Genomic DNA, 7256 nt, shown 5'->3' with positions numbered 1-7256 from the left:
CTCCTACTCCCATGCCACCTCCCCTCCCTTTGTCTAATCCAAAGCCCTTCTATTCTTCCTTAGGCACCCTCCCCCGTTTTTGTGAATTAGCATCCACAAATCACAGAAAACATTCAGCCTCTGGTTCTTTGGGATTAGCTTATTTTGCCAATGTCATAACTTTGTTCTTTTTTATGACTGAGTAATAGTCCATCGTGTATATATACCACATTTTCTTTTCCATTTCATCTGCTAAAGGGCACCTAGGTTGCTTCCCTAGTTTAGCTATTGTGAGTTGAGCTGCTATAAACATTAATGTGGCTGTGTCACATTAAGTCATTCAGGCACAACTCGAGGAGTGGGATAGGTGTGTTTCATTTTGCAATTGATGGTTTTGTGTTTGCTTTTCTCTCCTGGTCACTCCATATCCAAACATAAAGCACGTCCAACATCCTTGTGTTTTCTAATTAAGAAACAGTGGAAAAGGCACAATTCTGACTTTGACACTCACATTGGCTGCTTCCACTGTGGACCAGTGTAGGGACATGCTCTTCTAGGTGCCCCATGGTGCATGGTAGTCTGCTGTCCCTGCTGCCTATTGCATCACTGTGACCACACCCAGCTGTGACCTCTGCTGGACCCTGCACTGCAAAGACCCATATTGCTTCCACCTTGGGATCAGGAAATGGAGAAGGCAGGCTAAGGATCAGAGGGCACACACCCCATTCCCTCTGGAAAGGCAGGAAACAAAGGGACAGGTGTCTGTTTGTCACTGCCACAACACGCTCCCCATCTTCTCCTGTGGGGTACAGTGGTCCACATGCTGGACTTACAGTGGCCAACACCCTGTCACACAACCAGGTAGCCAGCTGCTATCATCCTGTGGAACCTTGACAGGGCTTAGATGTGGCAGCTGCCACCACCCTGCATCCTTGCTGGGACACTTGTCCACACCTTTGGGACTATTGGAAGTAAGATTATCTGTGGAAACCATGTCCCACCCCACCACCCAATGCTGCTTCTGTCACCCCCTCCTTCGGTCCCTGCAGGTGTCTTGGTTGCCCAGAAGACTCTGCTTGACCACTGCAACAGTGCAAAATGGGGTCCAGCAGGCAGGCAACTGACTATGTGCACAGACCCACCCTCCTGTCATGGACCACACAATTCCTCCTGCGCTCATTGGGCCATTCTGACACCGCTGTTCCATGTACTGCCCACCCTGTGATCCAGAATAGGCCCTGGTAAAGCCTCTGGCAGATGGATTTTAAATGTTTTATGTTCTTTTTACTTATACATGCCAGTGGAATGCATTTTGACACATTATAGGTACATGGAGTCTAACTCCCCATATTTTGGCTGTACATGATGAGGATTTACACTGGCCATGAATCCATACGTGAACATAGGAAAGTTACATCTGGTTCATCCTACTATCTTTCCTTTTCTCATCCCTTTTCCCTTCCCTTCATTCCCATTTGTCTTATCCAATGAAGTCTATTCTTCCCTCCCCACCCCTTTATTGTGCATTGGCACCCACATATCAGAGAACATTCAATCTTTGTTTTTTTGGGATTGGCTTATTTCATTTAGCATGATAGTCTCCATCTCCAGTTCCATCTGCTTACCAGCAAATGTCATAATTTCATCCTTTATGGCTGAGAAATATTCCTGTGTGTATGTGTGTGTATTTTTTTCCATTCATCTGTTGAATGCCACCTAGGTTGGTTCCAGAGCTTAGCTATTGTGAATTAAGGTGCAAAAAATATTGATGTGGGTGCATCCTTATGGTATGCCCATTTTAAGTACTTTGGGTATATGCCAAAGAGTGGGATAACTAGTTCAAATGCTTGTTTCATTGCAAGATTTCTGAGGGATTTCTGTACTACTTTCCAGAGCTTGGGAGGTTGAAGCAGGAGAATTGCAAGTTCAAATCCAGTCTCAGCAATTTAGCAAGGCCCTAAACAACTTTACAAGACTCTGTCTCAAAATTTGAAAACAAACAAACAAACAAACAAACAAACAAAAAGCGCTGGGATATGGCTCAGTGTTAACCCCCCATGAGTTCAATTCCTGGTACTAAAACAAATAAAAGTAATGTTTCATAAATCACTTCTGAAAAAAATCTCATTAATTTTCTTAACTGGTGTTTTAAGATTAGGTCCACATACAAAAACATGTCAACCACTTGACACCCAGAACAATATTCTGCCTTCAAAATGCAGGAAATCTTGTGATTTGAAACCCTAATGAGCTTTAGGAGACATTATTCTAAGTGAAAAAAGCAAATGTAGAAGGTCGTGCTCTATGACCTCAATGAAGTGTGGAATCAAAACCAGTTGCTCTGTAAAAGCAGAGAGCAGGATGGTGGTTCCCAGGAGCTCGGGGTTTAGGAAAACAGGAGCTGTTACCCAAAGAGTACAAAACTTCAGTGATGCAGCATGAGCCAATTCTGGACATCTGTCCTACAACTGGGTCCCCACAGTGAATAACACTCTGTTGTATGCTTAAATTTGCTGCTCTGTGAGCTGGGGTTATAGCTCAGTTGCAGAACACTTGCTTGGCACATGTGAGGTCCTGGGTTCAATCCTTAGCACCACACAAAAATAAATAAAAGAAAGGTATTGTGTCCAACTACAACTAAAAAAAATTTTTTGATTGTTCTGCTTGAAAGTGTTCTCACTACACACGCACACAAACACAAACACACACAGACACACACACACATATGTGAGTGGGTGGATATGTTAATTAGCTTGATTACAGTAATCATCAATTTCACATGGTACTTTTATTTTAGTTTATTTTTAAGCAGTTGTTATTATACTAATGTATTAAGACAAGTACAAAATAACCTTGTAATCAGGGTACTGTATCAGTCAATAACAAAGGAAAGACCACTACAGTATGAAGAGATATACAAATGACTCAAGTATACAGCTTTCATAGTTAACAGACAATTTTAAATGGGAAGTTGGTTTCTTTAACAAATGGTAAATTTTCTTGAAATAGGAAAAACAATATACAGTGCTCTAAGCATGAATAATAATTCCTGCCATAAATACAAGTGCCTTGCAGAAACTCCATGCAAATTTCAATTCCATTCTCTTTGTGAGTGTGACACTGTAGCTGACTTACCAGCTCAAACACTAGGTCAAGGGAAGCCTCCTCACTTTTGTCCTGGAAGAGCTCAGTACTCAATTTATCACTGATGTCCAAATGTCCAAATCTGTTGTCTTGAAAAATCCCTGGAATATAATCAATCCATTACAATGTATATGCAGTCGGGGCTAGTAGGAATATCACTTGAAACTGAATGTGAATGTTTTCTCTGATAAGTAGATACTGATCCATAATGGGGGAGGGGGCAAGGGAGGAATGGATGAACTTTGGATAGGGCAAAGGGGAGGGATGGAAAGGGAGGGCCATGGGGGTAGGAAAGATGGTGGAATGAGATGGACATCATTACCCTAGATACATATGGGAAGACACGAATGATGTGACTCTACTTTGTGTACAACCAGAGAAATAAAAAGTTGTGCTCCATTTGTGTACTATGAATCAAAATGAATTCTGCTGTCATGTATGACTAATTAGAACAAATAAATAAATTTTTTAAAAAGTTCAGTCTGGAAGTGCCCTGCGGTCGAATGGACCACTGTCTCACCCGTGGTTTCTGGTGGAAAGCTGTGATTTGGATTGGAACCGTTTTTTCTGGAACATCAGTGGAAAGACGGGCTTCTGGTAGTTGGTCCCCCACAGGAATCAGGACAGATACATCATTTTCTTCTGTTGGACATGATGGATTAATTTCCAGAGGTTTCATTTCCATAGGTTCATGGAAACTAAACTGCTCTCATCACCACTCTCGTCTCTAGATCTAAAATCCCCATGAACTGATCCAGATTCTAGCAAAGTGTTTAACATTGGTCTCAAGACCTCTTTGAGTTCCCAATCTCTTCTGATCCTGCTTTTTCTTAGAACAGTCTTCAATGGAGTGATCTTCTCAGAGTCTCATTTGGCATCAAAGGTCATCAGAACAAGAGGCAGGCTGCACTGCACTGTCTGGCTCAGGTTCGGTGGTTTCCATTCCCATAATGTGGATCAGCTCCAATTCCTCCTCAGGGTCTAAAAACCCTACCAGAAAAGGAAGAAAGATGATCATTTACAAAATGACAATTGAATCCCATTCATTCATTAAAATATTTTGTGTTGGTTTGGGACTAAGTCACTGAAATCACTCCTCCTGTGCTGTATTTATTCTCTACCAGTCCATTTTAACTTTTAAGAAACGAAGGCTCCAAAACAGCACAAGCTATTCAAAATCAAAGCACAGGTAAAGGCAGGTGAGAAAGAATGACTTTGAACAGGACTTGGCAATTATTTGTGGACTTAACACTTTGTAATTCTGCTGGGTTATGAATTTTTATCATAAGGCCAAGGTGGGGTAGGATAGGAGACAGACATAACTGTGTCTAGATGAAGATAGCAAAGAAACTCATCTCAGTTTGTGGTTCTCTTTACAGTTGTTTATGTATCATCGGCTTCATGAGTTGAGAAAAACTTGGAATCTTTGTGAGGGGGAAAAGTTCATCAAATGAAAGATAAACTTCAAAATTAAGTTGTGAATTTGGGGTATGAGTATATACAAAGAAAACAAGAGACTCTCAATTCAAGTGTTACATGGGATAAAGTCAGAAGCCTGTTAAACATTTCTATATTCATAAAGTTCCAATATACTCCAAGAATGTGAAAGGCCTAAGTATGGCAATTGCCAGAAAAACATTACCACTACCGAGAAAGAATACCAGGTTTTCAGCTTCAGCAGTAACCACACTGCATACTGTGTTAAAAACCAAACAGGACCCCATTATAGGTAAAGGCCTCATTTTTGTCTCCAGAAAAGTTACATATGTGCACTTTAAAAAGCCAGTAAAGGCATATTATAGAAAGGCAGCATAAAATACACACAAAATTTCAGATACTAAATGAACTCCCCAAAGAAAGTAAAATGTTCTTGCAAGAATCAGAATCCTTGAACAAAAGTGAAATTTGAGAGTATTGGCTGAGATCATGCCAAGCAAGAAAGATAATGAGCAATTGATTCTCTTCTCTTTTCCACCAAACTGAAAGGACATGTGATGCAAAAGCCTAGGCCTTAATCAAATATGCATGGAGGGTGTCCAGTACAGTGCCCAGCACAATGCACACAGTGGGTGTTCCATACATATTTCTTAGCTGAATTAATGAAGAAAAAGGCATGCATTAAAGGCTAAGTTTTTGGTTGCTTGTAGGTCAAAAACAAAAACTGAGTTTTGAGAAAAACATTAAAGTCCTAATTGGAGAGATTCATAATTGATCTATAGAAAGTGAATAATCAAACTTAGAAACACAAATCACAGAGCATGGCTCATGACAAAGTGTTTGCCCAGGTACAAAAGGAAGCAGTGGAAAAAGGAGCTTTCAGAGTGAGTGGTCATCCTCAGGGAAAGCTAGGAGGCAGCCAAGCAAGGCCTGTGGTTCATCCTCTGGTGCTCCTGCCTGGAGGCACAACTGGCACAGCCCGCGGTGTTCCCTCCGCACCACCTGAAGCCCACGCATGCTCACTGACCACTCACCTGGCCCCCACCCCGCGCCGGCGGACAGGTGGGTGCGGGTTCCCTCAGGCGATCAACCGCCGCCCCTCCCCAGCTCCAGGGCGCCCCAGGCGGCACCCAGTCCCCATCAGCGGGCACCACAGGGATAGAGGTAAGAGAGACACGGGTTGCTGCGCGCCATCCACGCTGCGGGTCCCAGAGGCTCCTCCCGGAGGACACCTGCCCCCCGGCCGCCCTGGCGCGCGGGGCAGGCAGCGTCCTAGCGGGAAAGAGGCGCCCGAAGTTCTGGTTCAGCTGCCGCGGGCCGCGGGTCTCAGGCCGCGGAAATGGCCGCCTCGGCCGGTCCGGCTTTGCACACCTGCCGGCGACGGGCGGAGCGTGAGGCCGGGCCAGTGGATGCCGCGCCCGGGCAGCGCAGGTAGCGACCAGAGCGGGACCTGAGCGGCACCGCCATCCCGCAGCCTCCAGCCGTCCAGGCTTCCGTTAGCGGAAGCGGGCGCTGGGAGGGAGCGCGGCGGACAGTGCGCCCCCTGCTGGCTGATCGGCCACTCGGCCGCCAAGCCGCCAAGGAAAGCCCAGGACTCTGCAGCTATTTCAAATCAAAGGCTGAATGTTCTCTCTGATAAGTGGATGCTGATCCATAATTGGAGAAGGGGGGATGGAGGAACTTTGATGGGGCAAAGGGAGGGAGGAGTGGGAAGGGGGAAATGGAGGCTGGAAAGATGGTGGGATGAGATGGACATCATTACCCTAGGTCCATGTATGAATGCACAAATGGTGCATCGTGTACAACCAGAAAAATGAAAAGTTGTGCTGCAATTGTGTACGGTAAATCACAATGCATTCTGCTGTCATATACACCTAATTAAAATTAATTACTTAATTTAAAAATAAATCAGCAAACTACAAAAAAAAAAAAAGAATTTTAAAGCTCTCTAGAAGCACATGGAGATACAAGGAAGCCAAATGATCATAAAATATTGAGAAAGAACAGTGGGGACTTGACAGGACTCCACAATGGGCAGGAGGAGTGGCGAGATGGAGATGCTGCCTTTGAATTGTACAGTGCGTTTATTATGTTTTAACCCATTGGACAATTGTCCCATGGGACAATCCACGTATTTCATTGAAGCAGCCCCAGAACACTCTCCCAGGGAATCCATCACCACTCCATAGCTGCTCCTCCTGCTGCCAGGATGAGGCTCCGTGTCTCCTTTATCCAGACGCAGAGGCTGCAGGTGCTGCTGGCACCAGGGTGTGTGACTGGGGTGGGGGGCTGCCCACTATGTCCCTGATGGAGATGCCACTAGAGAGGTTCAATCTCTTACTCTGCAGGGACTGACAACCACTCTGCCTGTCCAACCCCAACTCATCAGGGCCATGGTCAGTGAATCACTAGGTGTGGAAGGACTGGGAAAACCTGGCCTTCAGAGTCTCCCAGGCTCCTCATGCAGGCAGGACCACCCACTGCACCCAGATTTGCAGCCCTGTGGGCAAGCAGTCCTGGCCTCAAGCAGGGACAGTATGGCTTCAAGGACGAGTGGGACACATCCCAGTCCTGGAATCCCTCAGCTGCTGTGAAGCCTCCTAGGACTTGGGACACATTTCTCAATCTGAGGATTGAAGGACGTGGTGTGTCAAGATATATATCACTTTTTGCACATATGCCACATTCAACCAAGT

General features: G+C 44.9%; 1 long non-coding RNA gene across 1 annotated transcript; it reads right to left on the bottom strand.

Annotated features, from left to right (window-relative positions):
• Positions 1–2748: 2748 nt before the first annotated feature.
• On the bottom strand, positions 2749–6482 carry LOC144370465 (uncharacterized). Its single transcript, XR_013430444.1, has 2 exons — positions 5595–6482; positions 2749–4113 (listed from the first exon to the last, which is right to left on the bottom strand). It is a non-coding gene; the product is annotated as an uncharacterized LOC144370465 (long non-coding RNA).
• Positions 6483–7256: the final 774 nt, after the last annotated feature.

Source organism: Ictidomys tridecemlineatus, chromosome 14 (genome assembly GCF_052094955.1).
Source record: "Ictidomys tridecemlineatus isolate mIctTri1 chromosome 14, mIctTri1.hap1, whole genome shotgun sequence".
Lineage (NCBI taxonomy): Eukaryota > Metazoa > Chordata > Mammalia > Rodentia > Sciuridae > Ictidomys > Ictidomys tridecemlineatus.
Note: the sequence above shows the minus strand (reverse complement) of the source record. Positions and strands in the feature narration are given on the sequence as shown.